This window comes from Falco punctatus (assembly GCF_963210335.1).
Source record: "Falco punctatus genome assembly, chromosome: 1".
NCBI lineage: Eukaryota > Metazoa > Chordata > Aves > Falconiformes > Falconidae > Falco > Falco punctatus.
The window spans coordinates 44,354,564-44,372,866 of record NC_137580.1 but is presented as its reverse complement, the minus strand read 5'-3'; the positions used below and the strand labels follow the sequence as shown (position 1 = coordinate 44,372,866).

General features: G+C 48.4%; 1 protein-coding gene across 4 annotated transcripts in view; it reads right to left on the bottom strand.

Moving 5' to 3' along the window:
* Window positions 1-18,303, bottom strand: part of ST3GAL5 (ST3 beta-galactoside alpha-2,3-sialyltransferase 5) — a 117,096-nt gene that overhangs the window by 30,746 nt on the left and 68,047 nt on the right. Inside the window, exons 9-10 of one of the 4 annotated variants that reach the window (XR_013930168.1) lie at window positions 10,694-10,779; window positions 1,685-1,754 (exon numbers count right to left, since the gene is read on the bottom strand). The exons of 2 other annotated variants lie outside the window; for them this stretch is intronic. The gene's annotated coding sequence lies outside the window, so the exon portion shown is untranslated. The remainder of the gene's footprint in view (window positions 1-1,684; window positions 1,755-10,693; window positions 10,780-18,303) is intronic. One more of the 4 variants, XR_013930169.1, reaches the window with a different exon arrangement.

Genomic DNA, 18,303 nt, shown 5'->3' with positions numbered 1-18,303 from the left:
CCCCAGCTTCTGCACGTGGCTCTTATCCAGAAGGAAGCTGATCTAACCAGGACTATTCCCATATTGTTTCCATTATATTTTTATGACTGTCATGTGGACAGGGGAAAAGGGGAGGTGGGGGGAGACAAACAAGAGAAAAAGAGAAGCAGGACCTCAAGTTCTGCCTTTGAGGAGGGAGCTGACAAAAATGCGATGGTCAACTCCCTCCAGCACACGGAGACACTGAAAATCTGAGCAAGCACAGGCAGCCCTGCAAGGGGAAGGACTGAGCACTTCCCTCAGATGAAGTTTTACAGCCCCTCTTGTAAGCAAGAAGGCTGTAACCGCGGTCCCCCTTCCTTTTTGGGGTGTTTGTTTGGCCTGGGCAAATTGCCCTTGATCACACAGGTCAAAAGAAAGTAAGTACAACAATCTGACAAATTGCTTTCTGCCTGGAAATGCTTGTGCTGCTCCAGCAGGACACGTTGCTCAGCGCTTCCCCAGCTGATGCCACGTGTTTCTGTCCCGGCGGTGGCACTGCATGACCCCGTGTGTCACAGCACCGCAGTGGGCACATTGCAGTGGACCCTGGCGCTGTGGCTGCTGGTAGCTCACATCCCCAGGGTCAAGCACACCAGTGCATGTCCCCAGACTCTTGCAGGCCAAACCGTTTTGTCCCCCCATCCCTGTGACAAACATCTGACCCTGCTGAGCCCCACCTGGAAAATGGGATAATTTTATTTCAGACTGGGCCCCTCAACTGGCTCCTGCTGGTGCTAACAAGTTGAAGTGGTGCAGCTTGTCCCTACACTGATGCCACCACGCTGGAGAAGGAGAGTTTGTCTCTCTTACCCCACATGGGTGTCCATGCCACCAGGCTTTGGCTCTCCATCGATCCCTGCCCTTCCCTCAACATGTTAAAATGTTTCTGGAGTTTGTCCTGCTGCCAAAGTGAAGAAAACCAGGAATCTCACAGAATTTGTCAGTGGGAAAGAAGTTTGCTAACCTGGTCAAGGCATGGAAGGCAGAACTGAGGGCTTTTTAATTTGGCGGATAATCAGGTGCTGATTATCAGGACTGGCTATCAAAGGAAGAGAAAAGAGAGACAGATGAAAAGGAGAAATCATCTTCTCCAAATATGTATGCTTAGTAAAAGCCCTGCACTGGATGCAAGATCTTTCTATAGCTGGTCTTCACTGTGATATTTCTTAGAGTTGTGTGTGAGCACCTCGCCTTAACTCTCCAATATCTCCTGAAATAAAGCGTGCACAGTTACTGCTTTTGTGTTAAGGTACAGCCAAGGCTCAAAGCAGCCCATCACATGCAAAGTGGCTGTATCCAATACTCTTACAACAGGACAGCAAGAGCTGGGTGCACATAACTAGGCTGGATTATCTTCTCCATGTATGGCCACATAGCTGTCAATACTGTTGTAACCTTTCCCTAGAAAATGTCAGTTTTAGCGTGGAAGTTTTTGACCACACAAAAGCCATCAGACCTAAAATGTGCATCACAGTGCTTTATGGGAGCTGTGGTGCATCACAGTGCTTTATGGGAGCTGTGGTTTTCTCCTGGGGTTTCCACTTTCTGCAGGGTCAGGAAGCTCAGCCAGACTGCACCATGAGAACAGCTTGCAACCAAAGAGGAGACATCAGGATGGGCGACAAGGTGGCAGAAACAAACCGGGTCAGGGAAAGCAAATTACCCCCGCCACTTTCAGCTGCAACATTTTCAGTTCTGACAGACCCAAAAAGACTTTTGTTTTCATCAAGTTTCTGCAAAAGAAAAATCGCTTTCAGGCAAGGACTCATTGTTTCCTTCCTTTCCTCTGAGTGATGACAGATGTTGCAGAAGCCCTAAGCATAGGTGAAGTAGGAGAACCACATAAATATAAGCTAAAATGCAGCTAGACTTCCTTCCCGTGGAATACCATCAACCCTTGTAAATATTGCAATGTGAACAGGTGTCTCAGGGGCGGAGGGGAACAATAAACAACACAGGAAAGATTGCCAGCATTGCTGGAGAAGCTCCTGGAAACCCCAAGGCCAGGGTCCCCTGCCGTGCCGTGGGCTGTATGCTGAGTTCATGTGGTCCCCAGGAGCGTTACAGGCCAAAGAGATGACAAGAAAGCGAAGAGAGGTGGAATAGCTGCTGCAGGGTCACCTCATGCATCTGTGGCAAAGCCACACTCTCCATCCCTTCATACCCTGTCCAGAGACCTGTGTGTAGACACCAGAATAAGTCAAAGATGGGCAGCAAACTCTTACTCCCACAATTGGTGCCTTTTTCCATCTGCGTACTCCATGGCGGCTGGACAGAGTGGGACAGGCTAGGTTGTTGGGGTTTTTTTAAAGCCATCCAGAGGCAGAGAGTGCACCACCTCTCCAGCTGAGCCATGTATGGTAGGAAGAGGCATCTCTGAATGAAAATGTCAGTTTGGTCTCATGCTTGCACCACTTCTTAAACTTCTGAGGGAAAAAGTAAAACGATTGACTCCCAGGTCTCTCACCAGCGGGTTGCGTGTGGTTCCTGAAGCATCGGCACAGCTCCCTCCTCAGTTGTTAGCAATTTCACAGCATCCTTTTGGATGTAGCGCAAAGGCAGTATGACTTCACCAGTCAATGTCACAAGGACTTGATCTCTTGGGCATCACTACACTCGTGTGCTGCCACCTAGGATGTACCAGCAGGGACATCAGCTGCCCACGTTGCCCTACGGCTCTTCGATGGGATGGCACAGCTCACTATGCCCCGAGATCCCGGGGCTGTTACAGGCGCCACCACTGTCAGGCCAGCTGAGATGTGTCTACACAACTCTGCTCCCTAGGTAGTTATCTGCTAAAAAAGCTCATTTAGGCCACAGAATGAAAGCTGAGAGGAGACACGGTTGCTGTCTATAAATACATCAGGGGCAAGCACCAGGGAGGCAGTGGAGCTATTGAAGCTAAAAGACAATGATGGCACAGGAACAAACGGGTATGAAGAGGCCAGGAATAAATTAGGCGAGAAATTAGAGAGAAGACAACCCTCTGAGAAGCTCTTGCCTGTAACAGCCCTCCAATAAGGACTACGAGACACAAAGCTCTTTTCAGTCAGATGGATCTGACTAAATTAGTGAAGATGTGGGGTGGACGTGGGGTGGCTGTATGTCACTGCTGCCTGAAACACAAAGGGGCATAGATTACACCCAGGTGATCCTTCCTAGTCCCACATCCCACATTCTTATGAATGTGTAGGTACCATGCTAGACGCATAGGCACATACAGAGAAATAACTATAAATGCTAATTTGACCTAAGATGCCCCAATGTCCCATCAAAGTGTCCATGTTTGGAAATGTAGCTAAGAGAAAAAAGCCCACTATAACTTTTTCTATGAGTTCGGCCATTTTTGTTACCTATTTTTTTGTGCTGGTGCCCACCAGCCTACCAGCAAGATGTGCTGGCAAGGAGCCATGGTCCCTGCTCCACAGGGCTAGCCCAGGTCTTCTCCAAAGTGCAGGTAAAATTGAAATTCAGTCCCTTGACAAGGAAGGGGCAGGACTAGACTGCTTATCCAATGGAAATAGGTAAGGAAATGGCCTGACCCCCCCAGGCAACCACATAGGGAAAACCAGTAAGACTTATCCTAGTGGCTCTTGACAACAGGAAAGGTAACACATCCTGCCATCAGCGGTAACCACCACCACATCATTCCCCCAGCCCTCCATAGTCAAAGGTGCAAGTGAAACAAAGCCCTGACGTGGAACAGAGAGCTCCTTCTCCTTGCATTGGGAGTGGAAGCAAAGCCACAGCACAGCCCTAGCACAAAGCAGCACCAGGCACAACCATGGTGCTGGCAGCCCGTGCAGCCTTGCAGGCTGCTGCCCCAGTGCACCCCCAGCACAGATATTGCTAGCCAAAGGGATGCAGCCCCCTGAAACATCACTGCCCCACCCCGGGGTCTGATATTGCCTCTTGGCAGAAGCACACTAGCATCCACAGGGCTTTAAACAGGTTTATGATGTCCATCCTGCACAGCTGGAGTCCCCCTCGATGCCGTGCCTGCTGCAGCACTCCCCAAGGAGCTTTTCCAGCCCACGTGCTGCAAAGCCAAGGGTGGGTGAGGAGGTGGGCAGGGACAGCTGCAGTTCGCTGCCTTGTTCCTGCATACAAACCGGGGATTTATGGCAGCTGAAAGGGGAGAGCCCAGCTTTTCCAAGGGGTTCTGAACACTTCCCACCAGTCCACAAAACCTACATAAGACTAAGATTTACTGGAGGAAAATTGTAGGCACTCCAAAAACATATTCTTTTTTTTTTTTTTTCTCTCTTCTTCATGCTGTAAGGAAGCTCTGGTTTAACAGCTGGAGATTTGCCAAAACCCAGCCCCCATTATAAGATCACACTTTCGAGAAGATTGCAGAAATAGGTTTGTGCTTAAAAGTGTATGATGCATAAACATATGATATACAGGTTCCCTGACACCCCTGAGATACCTAAACTATACCCAGGTTAAGTCGGGTACTGTAACTTGGATTTGTTCTGTAAACACTTCTAGGCTACGTTATTTTTTGTGTCTATTTTGCTCAAGCTGTATTATCCTACTCATCCCAAATGAGAGCAAATAAACCTTTCCTACCACACCCCATATGATATGTTCCCTACATACTTCATATTTAACAGGCAAAGATCACTAGGAATGTTTTAATCTGATTGTTTAAAAAAAGATACATCTAGAAAGCCAAGTCGGGGCAGATGGGTAGGTGAAAGGTCTGATTTCTAAACTTGTAATTCATATATAGCTCTCAATTCCTCTGTACATTTAGGTTCAAGCCTGGGAATGTTATTACCAAGCATAGCATTTATTACATATATTTTTTTCAATAAAAAATCAATGGCTGTTCTCACAGACACAGCATCATCTTACATAAAACCCCACAAGCCCTTCTTCTGGCCCACTGTCTTCAAGTATTTTTAAGATCTTTCTGACCATTGGAGACTCTAAAAATGTGAGCAATTATGTCAGGTTTAAGAGATGCTGGAAGGGGACCCTCAGGAGAGAAGTTGTTTCGTGTAACTCTCCTGATTCCCAGAGAACCACAAAAAGCTCCATCACATCTACCAATGCATCTAGAGGAAAAGATGCATTTTAATCCACTTTAAAAACAGAGAAATGCACTCTTGCGGCTGTGCAATGATCAACCATCCAATAGCCCATGTATTATAACAAGCTTAATGTTTACTCCAAAAACACTTTGACCTCACGTGCACTTGGTTTGCAGACTTCAGGAACGTGCCCCCACTCCTCCCAAGGAAGGTGAAGGCAGGGGACACTGGAAAGTCCTCTCCATCTTATGTTGCCCAAGGACATTCTCCCCCTCGCTGCACACCCTGAAGGAGCAGAGCACGAGCCCAGGAGCTAACCCCACACTTGTGAATTGAGACCATCTTCCCATTCCAGCGCACAGCCCTTGCATATTTTTGTTTCGAAATGAAACAGTGTTAAGGAGGCCTTTGGGAAATGAAACAAAAATGGCGTTTTATTTCTTTTTTTTTTTCCTATCCATCACTTCTCCTCAAGACCTCAAGTCCCAGGACATCCTGCTTGACACAATCCAGAGCTGGGCCCTTCAGGCTCTAAATGAAGTCACAGCTTCAGGATTTCCAGGCAGAAAGTTCACTGGAAGGGCCATGGGAGGGGTTTTGTCCTTCCTAAGGAGGATGACAAGTTGCAAGAGAAACCTGGATGCTGGTTGCAAAGGTAGGAACTCAACTGTTTGAGGAGCAGGACAAACTCATGAATAGTTTTTTTTCTTGTGCCCGTACAGATGGTGTTTTAACAAGGTATAACTTCATTTGAGAGTGTTCACAGAAGCTTATAATAGTGACAAGAATAAATGAGCTATGCCAATTCACTCCACGGACAGTAGGTGGGGAATGTGTGAAACCTATGAATTCCCTGCAGCCCCCTCCTTTCTCTGTACTCATCTGAAACACTCATTTTTCAGTTCCCTGTTATAACACAGGAACAGCCTCCCCTTACTCACCAGGGAGTCACAAGGACATGGGATGCTTAAGTATTCTTGCATGGGAACATCTCCTATGTACCCAAAAAACATCCCCCCACCTCCACACCCTCCCATAAGACAAAATGAGCCCCAGTTCTGCCTAAGTAGCAGCCTCATGAAGGAGGAAAAGAGGTGATCCCTTCGTGCTTTTTGTACCCCATAAATAAAGGAGCATAGGAGGGGCATACACTGCATCTAACTGTGCTTCTATTTCTGGAGATACTTCTCTTTATGATTACATGTCACTTCACTGTCACTGTGCAGGGACCTCAGTAGATGTATCGGCTGTGCCTTCAAGCATAACTCTTTGGGAGCTACATGAAGGCTCACAGATCCCTCAATTTCAACCTCAATTTCCATGCTTTGCTTATGTTTCAGATGCAGCAAGAAAAAGTGATCCACCTTGAAATCCAGTGCCAGCAGGTTAGCCCACTCTCCCCTAACACTCCAAGCAGTCAGGAACATTCAATCTGGAAATCATCATCGCCTTATGAAAGTGGCCACTTATTTTGAGGACCCAATAAAGTCAGTTTGCTTCATACATGATGCTTGGCACAGCTTTCCTCCCAACTTTCCCGTATGAAATTTTAGGCTTAACACCTTTTTTTTCTGCAAAATTTTCTTTTGAGTGTTCAACTGTTTCCTGCTAAAGTTTGTCTCGTGGTGAGATATGAAAAGCACAGATTTTGGCTAAAAATTAGTTACCCAAGACAGAAAGTTTCTACAGATCTCATAAACTTCATAGCCCAAAGTGATTTTTAAGGCTACAACCCTAGGGCTTCTTTTGGGCCAGCCTTTGACTGAACCTGGAATTTGGTTGAGAATCGTTCAGTTCCCAGTGGAGACCATCACTTTGGGAGATATTTTACAGTTTGAGATAGATTTCAAGACGGTGGCTCTGACAGAAGCACCTATTGTATTGCATGGACTGTTGAGACAAAGGTTGTTGCAGCAACGCAGCACTGACTGCCACCCACACAATGAACCAGCGTAAGAGGGGAGGAGGGATCCCTCTGTGGGCTCTTCAGTCTCTGGTCCTCAGCATCACAGGCTACTGGCTTCCCATGTTGTGCTCATATTGCTCCGTTCCAGAGCACCGCAAGCTCATTTTTACAAACCTTTCACCATTTCCCTCTAAAACCCCCTCCTCTGCCCACTGAAAGGTGGCTTCCCCACCTCCCACGCTGGGATGCAGAGGGGTACCCACCCCAGCACAGCCACCTGGGGGCTGGCAGCCACTCAGGATGCCAGGGCTGTGGTTTCCAGCGCAACAAAAATAACATTAAGACTATCAACCTATTTCAGGACCGTTCCCTCATGCAGGGCTACCCAGCCAAACTATTCCAGGCTGCTACTGTACTTGCTGATGGATGCTGCCTGCGTGTGCCCAGCATACTGTACATTCCCTTGTAAGGGCTTGCCCCATTCCCTGCTATGCTCTGAGTTGTTATCTGGCCGTTTGCCCTACACCTGCTGATGGAAAGGTCCCCACAACACCCACTCGTGAAAACCCACTCCCACAGCTCTCCTGGAAGCTCCCTGGCAGGCTACAATGGCTTCAGATTGAAGGAGGCGCTCCCAGAGCAGAGCTGAGATGGTGCATCATGGTCCTGTGGGACGAGGTCACAGTTCTCTGGTCATGCAGCAACCCACGCAGCAGACATGTGCTTCTCATTAGGAAACTGTTTAAAAAAGCATTAAACCATTCCTGTTTCCTAGACCCTCTGCAGTCAGCTACGCATCTTGGACTGGGGTGCAGGAGAAAGAAGCCAGGGGTAAGAGCTGGGTCCCACATGGGATCTCCAGCTCAGGTCTACATTGGAGATCCTAGAGTTGGAGCTTCACTCAGGGTTTATCATCACTGACATTAACAATTTATAACAGCAAACCCAAACAAGGTCCACAGAGGCGCTCCAAAGATCACTGAGGGACAGGATGGCAGCAGGCTGTGTTGGTGTAACGCCTCCTGAAATGGGATACTGGGGCACTCCAAGGGCTGCCGGGATGAATGAATTTATTAATTATTATTATTGATATTAATATTAATGAAGCAATCTTGGAAGAGAAATAGTTGAAAGCCAGTGGATATGGGGGTTTCTCAGAGTCGAAACATTTCAGATCTCAACCCAGAGTGCTAAGGACTGAGGGCTGGGTTCACCCTATCCAGCTGTATTTTGAATAAGATGTCTCACTGCTCTGTGATTTCTCTGCAGCCTGTGAAGACAATTCAAACTCCATGTCTAAAGCAACTCATCTCTCTCTATTGACTCCAGAGGGAACTTAGACCAGATGCCATTTCAAAATTACCTTTGTCCAATGGTCCTTCAAAGGACCTGAGTTAGTGGGGCAACCTAACCTGAAACCTTCAGTTTACCACCAAAGCAAACAGAGGTCCTACACAAATGTCCCCATAAGACATTGAGCCTGATGCCTGCCTGCCCTGGCCTGTGGGAAACCCCTTGAGAGCAGGTAGGAGCACATGGCATCCATGGCCAACCAGCTGTTGGCCTTTTGGCTGGAATGGGTGGTCATACCCAAAACCACTGCCACGGAGGGGGTGACTTCTTGATTTTGAGAGCTCTCCACCAGCAGCTGAATTGAAAATATACAGAAAAGAGCAATTCCTTGATGGAGGTCAGCTTGCAAGTCATGAGATTGGCTCTGAACTTTCTTTGGGGAGTAGAGCAGCCCTCTCTGAAGTCACTCGCTTAACCGCCATAATACAAATGTGGTTTTGTTTTCCCACCTACCTTTTTGCCCCACTGAAAACATAGTGCTTAAATAGTATTTCATCTGTCCTCCACTTCCTCACCATGTTCCCTTCAAAACCCACCCTGAATACAAGCTACTCTCTCCCCCTTGAGCTTTTCAAGGGAACATCTCCAGTGGTATGCATCCACCAAAGATACTGGGCACCTAAGAGACACACAGCAAGAACTTTCAGTGCTTAATTCAGAATTCACATCCCTAAAATTCACACAGCTGCTCTTTACTCCTGGAAAAACCTGATATTTGTAGGGACTGTGGTTCCCACTAGCAAGGTGCTTACCTGCCTGTTAGTGGGCACTCCCTCTCTCTGTACCATTAGTTATTTACTCCTGTTCTAAGGCTTTTCCTTACAAGAAAATGCTTAAATATGCAATTTAAAAATGAGCATGATTCTTACCATGCAAGGGATGTCAAGCTGAAGAGCAGCATGAGCAGAGAGAGGGGCACACCAGAAATGTCTAGTTTGCCTACCCACAGTCATAGTCCTTGCAAAAGACTCAAGACACAGTTTGGCATTGCTCATTTCTCACACCATGCACAAAGACAGTCACAGTGCTGTCAGACGCTTGGGTTTTGCTCTGGAAATGGATGCCTCATCAGCGCAAAGCACAGTGGCCATGACAGCTCATGTCACGGGAAGCACTGAACACCTGCCAAGAGCAACAGGAGCAGACGGGGCCATGCACAGAGGCGATTACAGCAGGAGATGCTCCCTGCTGCTCAAGGAACCCACAGCCATCTTGCACTCGCATCTGAGGAGCTGACAACAGGACTGACCAGCACAAGATTTTGCATCTAAGGAGCATTATTTGCTGCAGAACCTCCTTCCCATTTGTGAGCCAAGGGGGTAAGGTCATCAGGATCATTGAGCTCTCAGAACCACCAGAAGCTCTGCAGCTTTTTGGCAGTAACATGTCCCTGCTGTCCTTGCAATATGGCTTTCAGACACACACAACCTTCAGCCGAAAGCACCGCTTGATGCTGGGCACTTTCAAAAGTTCACCCAGCAATCCCGAGCCAGCTCACTGTTCCACTGCCCCACATTTAGATGAACCACTTTGCAAAATCTGGAAGCCATTCCATTGACCCATCAGATAAGGCAGCCACAGGAGCCAATTTCTCAGCAACACTCCTGGCCGGCAGCTGAAGCAATTCTTGCAGTAGCCCAGCCTGATAAAACTGCTGCTAGATTCCTCCCTTTTTGGCTGAAGATTTAATTTGAGATCTAGTATCCCACTGTGCACTCCCCCAGACTTCCAAAACGTTCTTCTCTAAACAGCCTTCCCGTCTCGTGCTGCCAGGCTTCGCACATCTGGAGTCCAGACCTCACTGTCACTGACCCAGGACTCACCATAGCCCTCCTCCAGCTCAAAATTAAACACATACAGTCATCCTGATCTGAGCGCAACCTTCTGCCAGGTGGTGTCAGCATCCCACAGCGCCAGGTCCAACAGCTCACGTTCACTTTTAAAACAAAACAGCCCCAGCTGGAGGCACCCATACTGAATTTCTAGGAACCCCAGAAAACCTCCACCGTGTCCTTAGTAATCACTGTGGCCTCCCCACCCACATCAGTCTGAGGATGAAATCAGGGAAAATCTATTACCAGGCTTCTTATTTCCCTCTCAAGCTGGAAAAAAAACCCTGAAATATCCTGTGGAAAGGAACTCTAATGTCACCCCCACAGAAGCATTGACAGTCACTGATTAAGTCCCCAGTGGTGGGAATCCTTGGCAGGCACTGGTGGGTATAAATTCTGTCCCCCACTATGTAAGCTCACACACCGTTTGGAGTCATGGAGCAGTTAGGATCAGGCCACAGAGGCCAGGCTGTCCCCAGCTCTGAAGGAACTGCAAGAACCACCCTCTCCTCTGCTTTATTTTTTATAACGTTACCCACCTCCATACCTGCCTTGTGAGGGGTGTCTTCTGCCTGCACGTCACCCTGCCCAGAGCCATCACATAGACCTCTTGCAGCTGTACACGCTTATGATGGCACAGGACCCCAGGAAGGTAGGGGAAAAAAAGAAAAAAAAAGAAAAGAAAAAAAAAGATCCACATTACATAGCTGCTTTGCTCTGACATAAAAACCTTCCCCTGCTCCATATTCTACTGTGTGACCGGTCTTGAATTTGTCTGCAGCTTCTGGTGACTTTCTGGATGTCACTGGAAATATTCAGGAGAGTAAACTCCTGGCAAATAAAACCTCCTTTTGGCTCATAAAGATGAACCTCTCTGATTATGGAGCTTGTCCTCATCCAGACATCCAGCTTAGCCAAGCAAAGATACTCTCCAGGTGCAGTTTCCCCTGCTCCTGATTGAGAACATCCTCATCTTCTCCACCTTCTGCTCTGAATCATCAGGTATAAATTAGCAGTAATGTCACCCACAAGGGAGAGTCTGGAGGAAACATAGACTGGACAGATGTTCTGCTTTCAGAACACAGCAAGCAATATATATGAAAGAGCAGCAGGCACTGCGAGAAAAGTGAGACTGCAATTCAGCAACCCTTGGAAGAAAGGGTCAGGTCCAGCTGCTGTCAGCTTGATGCTATCAAGCAAAAGGGAGAAGCACAGGGAGATCCTAATCTCTCCTTCAAAAACTCCTTCCTCTAGCATCATCTAACCTAACCCGTGCTGTATTAAAAACATAATCATTTTTCCTCAATACTTGAATGCTAAGGTCCCATCCATCACTTGACACTGTGACGGGTGGCAGGACCATGTTCTGTGCATGTGTCTCTCCCCTTTGGCAAGCACCTAGAGTACCTCGGTGCCTCTGATATTGACAAGATGGACTTTAACTTTGGAGAGCTCTTGGATACCAGAATGACAGCTCTGAAGAATGAGATCTGCTGCTGCTGGAATGGGCGCTTGTTCGACACTGACTCAGAAGAGGAAAATGCCACTTACCGAATGTCCAATACTTGTTTCTCAACAACCCGAAGCTCTTGGAGGTCTCCCATCTAAACACTAGCCAGGCGAGTTGCTGTGTGGCTTCTGGGACGTCACAAGGATAGGCACAGTATGAGAAGGACACTGCGCTATTTGGGGCAAACCAGGAGACAGTTGATTTACAGAAAGACCCTCCTGGATTTTTAATGGGTTAATATTGAATGTTTTATTTCAGCTGTCCTGCTTCAAGTTTCACCAGTTGGTGAGTCGGTACATAAAACACACAGGTTTTGTTTGTGTGCATTGGTGTACGGGTGTGATGCTCTGAGCCAGGGTGTCTGTGACCAGCAGGGAAGTGGAGGAGGAGGTGGTTAGTCAAAGAAAAAAGATATTATTAGCTTTATGCAGATTTTAGGGTGGGAGTTTTCTCCTGGCATCACCTCCCAAGGTCTCCATCTGCAATAAGCTCTCGTTGTACTTGTTCAGGCAAAAAATCTATGGTCAGAATATGGGATTTCATCTGACTTCCCCCCCCCCAGCCCATCTTGAAACACTCCCTCAAAATAAATTACGCCAAAGAGAAATCCTCCCTAAGAACTGTGCAAGAACTAGCGTACTGCAGGGACCTCTTTAACCCACCCCCATCCTACCAAAGACCTGCACTGAGCTCAGGTTTTATGGGCCAGAGCTGCAGGCACTGTCATCAGCTGGGGAAACAGGACACGGAGCCTTGATCCTGCCAGCTTCTGAGCAGCCTGGCCTCATCCAGCACAGCAGTTAAGTATGCGGCTTATGCTGCAGCTTTACTGGCTCGAGATCCCTGCCCGAAGGGCCCTGGAGAAGAGCAAAATACCACTTGGCCTACGTTGTGCGTCCGTCCGTCCGTCCGTCCGTCCGTCTGTCTGTCACTGCCCTCTGCCGGGGAGCGCGCGGCTCCGGGACCCGGTGTGGCCGCGCAGGGACGCGGCGGTGTGCGTGTCCGGCAGGGCCGGGCATGGCGGGGGGGCTGCAGCCCTGCGCCTGCCTGCCCGCACGCTCCCCCCCGCACCGCGCAGCGCAGCGGCGAAACCCAAACCAGAGCGACTGAGTGATGCTGCCGTGCTGATGCAGCCAAGCACGAGAGCCCGCCTAGCCAACGCAGGCACCTATGACATCCGCCAATTATAAACACACTGACCGGTGTAAATTTAATATTAACTTGCCTTGAACCACAGTATAAGCTTACTAAAATAGTGCAGCTAGCAAGAGCATGCAAGTGCTTTCTGACACCGATGGCACGGTCAGACACAATTTTGCGTAGGTATGTCAGCACTGTGATCCCCAAAAAGGCAGACAGAGGTGGTGCAGGCACACTTAGGAGGCATCCCGGTAGCAAAAGTTGCCGGAGGGAGGCCAGGATAAACAAAAGGGGCTGCAAAAAAGCAGAGCATCCCCCCAGTACACAAGGAGGATAGCTGGCAAGACAAAGAAAGCGAGGTAAGCAGCATCTGCCATGGAGGAACACACCGCTACCACCACCCCTCCCCTTTTGGGGATTGGGCAATAGCACAACATCAGGCATAAATGAGGGGAGACGGAGGGGGGGAAAAAAACAACAAGCAGTTTGGTTCTGACTTGCTTTCTCGAGTCTGGTCACCTTGACCTGGGTGGCCAGGAGCCACCAAGACTGCAGCCACCAGCGCTCACTGCACAGCATTCATCAGTCGTGTGTTTTTACAGCTAATATATACAGGATTGCTAGAGACTGAGTCTTGTATATGCGGTGATGCTGCTTAACACTGTGGAAGAGCTGACAATCAGCAAGCAGCCTGTTGCTAATTTAGTAAGATTCAGTTCTACAGTTCAAAACTGGCCTGATGTGCCAATCTTCTAAATACCCCCATCGCAGCCATCTCTAATTCTGCCACGGCTGGTTGGATGGATGTGTGGACGGATGGACAGACTGATTTGTACGCAACGCAGGGCTCTGCTAGAGAAGGACCGCAGGCTCAGTAGTGTCTCACTCCATGCCTGCTTGTTTGTTACCAGACACCACCTCCCTTCTCCCCAGGGCAAAGCAACCACCCCAGGGCCCAGGCAGAAGATGGCAGCTGGGAGCTGTACTCTCATCCATTGCTTGCATTGTCTGCAGACCCCTCCTGTCCCCTTCGGTGGCTTTATTTGTACCAGAAGCCGTGAGGAGCACAGCTAGTGTCAGGGGGCCAAAACTACAGGGTGGCCATCAGGGGTAGCTGTCACTTACCTGCCTTGAGAGACAGGGAACCACAAGCCCTGTACAAGTGCCTTATTCTGCTCCTTGTTCACGAGGGGTTAGGACCCTCATCCCCCTCTTTCTTAGCCCTGTAATACAGGTTAGGGAGATGACAGCAAGAATTGCCTTCCAAATGACGTGAGAAGATACTCCACATGATCCCAACATCCAGCCTGTGCTGGCTTCTCCTTCACTCTGAGTTGGGACAAGCATGACATTCGTCAGGAGCATCTTGCTTATGATCCTGCAGCTGGTCTACACACACTGCAAATGAGTATCCTCAGCACAGGAGGTATGGAGCAGAGCTATGCTTCCTCCAGCACACAGTGATGGGAAGGTACAAAAAGACATCAAGGAGGCAGGTATTTGGGCATCTCTCAAATGTGAGGGTCTCCTCCTAAGCCCTAAGCACTAGAGAACAGCTAAGGCCTGAAAGCACTGTTCGGATCTGCTCCAAAACTTGTTAGCATAATCCCTTACAGGTCTGGACTCGTGCTGTGATCTATACAAATATCCGACCTCCTGAATTGTGCTAAGTACCGGGATTCAGCAATACGCCACAGCAACGCATTCCAGAAAAGACTGCACTTTCCATGAGAAAACCACGTTCAGATACCCCTTGAATGAGGTGTGTGACATAAAAAAAAGTACAATACAATCACATAAAACAGTGGGAGATCCTTACTTTGGAGACTGCAGCAATAGTTAGCTCATCTCAGAGAGGAAATCCTTGCTTCTGAGGCCAGGTCCTCAGCCTGGATTTTTCCTGAGCTCTGCACTTCTCTAACCACATAGCCTCGGAAGCACTGTAATTGATAAAGAAGTGAAGCCCACCACATTTAGCTCCTCATCCCTCCTTTTCATCTGGAAGGAAGCTATTTCAGCACTGCGCTCCAGGATCTAAAGGCCACAGAGTTGGGCAGTGATCAATGGAAAGTCTATCCCAGGGTGTGAAGGAAAAGAAACGCATTCACACAGGGAAATCTGGCATCAGTAGAAGCAGCAAATGAGACAGAGAAAAAGGTTTCCTCTCTCTCGTGGAGGGGGATGGGGGAAGCACAAGAGCTATCCCAGCAACTTTTATGGACTACAGTCCTGCAGCCAAACCTGGAATCTCCTGGCTGCTGTGAAGGGCTTTATGAGATTCCCCCAACATGCACACTGAAGTAGCCTGTTTCATACGCTCCACTTGTCCCTTTTGATTTATATCCCTCAAGCTGCGCCTGCTGGAAGAAAAACAGAGCCAATGGCAAGCAAGGTACTTCAAGAGTGGGACTGCAGCAGGACTGCCTTTTTGGAAGGGCTTTGGAGGAGCAACAGCACAAGCTCTATAATCACAGCAGCGAGAGCACAAGAGAGCAGACGATCGGTTTGGCTATGGAGCAAATGCAATGTGCAAGAGAACAGGAGAGCACGGTCCTTCCATTCCCTTCCAGCCCAACCTCGTGACGAGGCTGGTTGTGTTTCCTGACCCCAACGCAATTCCCAGCTCGCTGCTAGCAAGGAAGCCATCAAATCCATCCATTCCTTCTAGTGAGGATGAAAGTCCTGCCTGCAAAGTCTCCCTCTTGTAATTTCAAGCATAATGAAAAGCACCATGGATCATGCTTCTGCATCCCAAAAGTCACTCCTAAAATTGTACCTGCAAAAGCCGAAGTTAGAAGGTCTGTGAGCAGCAGGATTAAGCAAGCTTGGAGTCCCACCAAGTATCGCAGCCAGAGCTGGCTGGCTGAAACAGGGTGGGAAATGACCTACCTTTTCCCTCCCCTACCCAGGCACAGATTTTTACATTGTTTATGAACTTGTAATAGCTTTAACAACTCTCTCCATATGTAAAGTTTGTTTAAAATTGGCCATGAGCTACTTGGGGGACCAACAGGCAGAGGTCACACTGCATAATCTTTATTTCTTCAGTAAACCTAAAGGAAAAAGAAAGAAAGTCTTGTCATCCAACATGCCCATACCAATGACTTGTTCAAGAACAAGTGAAAGCCAGATGCAGGCTACAGCAGAGACAACATGCTGAGTGGCGGCCATGTCCCCTTTTACCTGCCCTCCCTGCCTGAAGCCACATCAGCAAAAAGCAAACTGCCCTCACATTGAAATTGGGACCCAACCTGAAGGGCTCACAGAGGTCACGCAAAAGCCAGATCTCTGTTAGTTTAAAACTTCTCCTAGTGCTCTCCAAAAGCAGTTGGCGGTATTCCGTGGTTGTCCTACAGGAACCCACTGCTGGACCTGCAGATCCTCCTGGAGCGACGTCTGTACGCATATGCTGGATGAGGAGCTTCAACACCCAGTTGCCTTCTTGTTTCTGTACAAAGATGACACCTGCACGCCCTCTCTCTTTCCAGGGAGCTGGGAACACAAGGGATGGCTGCAGGCTTTGGGTGATACCCCGGGCTTAGGGTTTCAGCAAGGGTAACCGCATGGCACGGACAGCACATTACACCTCCTCTGATGTTCCTGTTCCTCTCTTTCATGCAGCCCTGTGATGAGATGATGAACTGAGCATCATGCAGTTCCTGCCTAACAGCTAGTGCAGATGAGAAGTCAGAGCCAAAATAAAACCGCTGCAGGTGTTACTTGCTTCATTCCTGCATTTTGCAGCAGCATTTCTAGGACCACTGGTTAAGAAATGATATTTTTTTGGCTTAAACTTTGCATGGCAGCTTTACACCGGGAAACATCTCTGTCAAAGGATTGAAAGCTGCACAGGAATGTATTTTATTTGGAGCTCTGTGTGTTGATGATTGCCAGCTGCTGGGTCAAACATCAGGATCTCTTCACAGGTACATCAGGAAGCTGTTGTACTACCAGGTGTGATCATTTTATGGCAGCTCTGTCTTTTGTGGACTGCAGAGAGAAATGACAGCAAAGCTCCAATCTGGGAAGCGCTGCTGGGAAGGAAAGCAGCGGTGTCCTCTGTCTGGCCCACATACGCTCAGGAATCAGGTTAGGGTGAAAAAGGGTGAGAAGTCCAAGCAATGTCAGCTGGAGCAAGGGCCCAAACGACGGCATTGCATTGCCATAACCCGCCGCAGCTATCAGCAGCAAGCAAACCAGTCCAGAATGGGGGAGGAGACTTAACTGTCACATGTGCTAGATCAGGGACAGGCTATATCCCATAATAAGAGTCACAAAAAGCTCACAAGACTAGCTAAGGGCAAGTGTGTACGCCAAGAACAAATAATACGGGGTCACGCTTGCAAGTGTATCCCAAAACAAGAACAGGAGTGGCATGCATACAATCCCTGTATAGTCAAGGATTGGGCTGAGGGTCAGAGATAAGCAGAGCCTGGGAAAAACGCTGGAGTTTTCCAGGCCAGTGGTTTAACCAGTTTGTTTTTCTTCTATTCTCTTTCTCTTTTCACTGATACAGTGATCAGAAAACTTGGAACAGAAAAAGCAGAGGTCCTTCAAACAGAAGGAAGAGATTCTCCAGGGACATCAGCCACGTCACAAGTGGCTGCAGTCAGTCTGGGTGGGTGAGCTCGCACCCTGCTGTGACAGCTCCCAGCCCAGCAAGTCCGTGCCCACAAAAACCCACCCCTGCCCTTGCTTTGGTGGCTTCATGTGCAATGATTTATATGTTGTATACGGACCAAAACACATCTCCCCCACGTCACCCCACCTCATCTGGGCTGCACGTGGTAGCTCCTGCAGTTGCCAGCACTGTTGCAGGTGTGAGGAGCAGCTGAAGCAAAATGCCAGCTGAGAGTGCAATGAGCCACAGAGCAAAACCTCCCTAGACAGGCTGCAGGCGGGATTTAGCATGGAAGTGTTTTACAATGTCAGGGTCCATTGCATCCCTTGGCTCCAGCTGGCTTCTCCAGGTTTCACACATTATTTTCACAGGAGGAGAGAGAAACTAAAGAGAAGAACAGAGTGCAAGTTGGTTTCCCGCAGTTTTTGAGCCGCCCCTTTATTTCTGCACAATGTGGAATCTCTGTTGTCCCCAGATCTCCTCTCCTAAGCTGACATTGACAATCACCACTCAAGAAGAGAGGTAAGTTCAAGCCCCGCTGCTCAAGCATAGCTGAAGACACATATAAATAACTACCTCTGCAAGCTGATTAGGTGCTTTTTCCAGGATTGTAAATTTTAAGTCAGTCCAAGAGATGCTTTAATTTTGGCCATGGTGGTGTTCAACACGCAGCTCCTTCTGAATCAAGGACTTGCAATTCTGCCCCCAGCATCAACTTTAGCTACAGGGGAAAGTCTGTCCCCAGTTTTATGGCTGGGCTTTGCTTTTTCATGACAAGTCCTATAAGGGGAACTAAAAATGCTTCAGGAGGAAGGGTGAGTAACCACAACCCCAGCATCAGTGTCTAATATCATGCATCAAGCCGAAAGGGCAGAAAG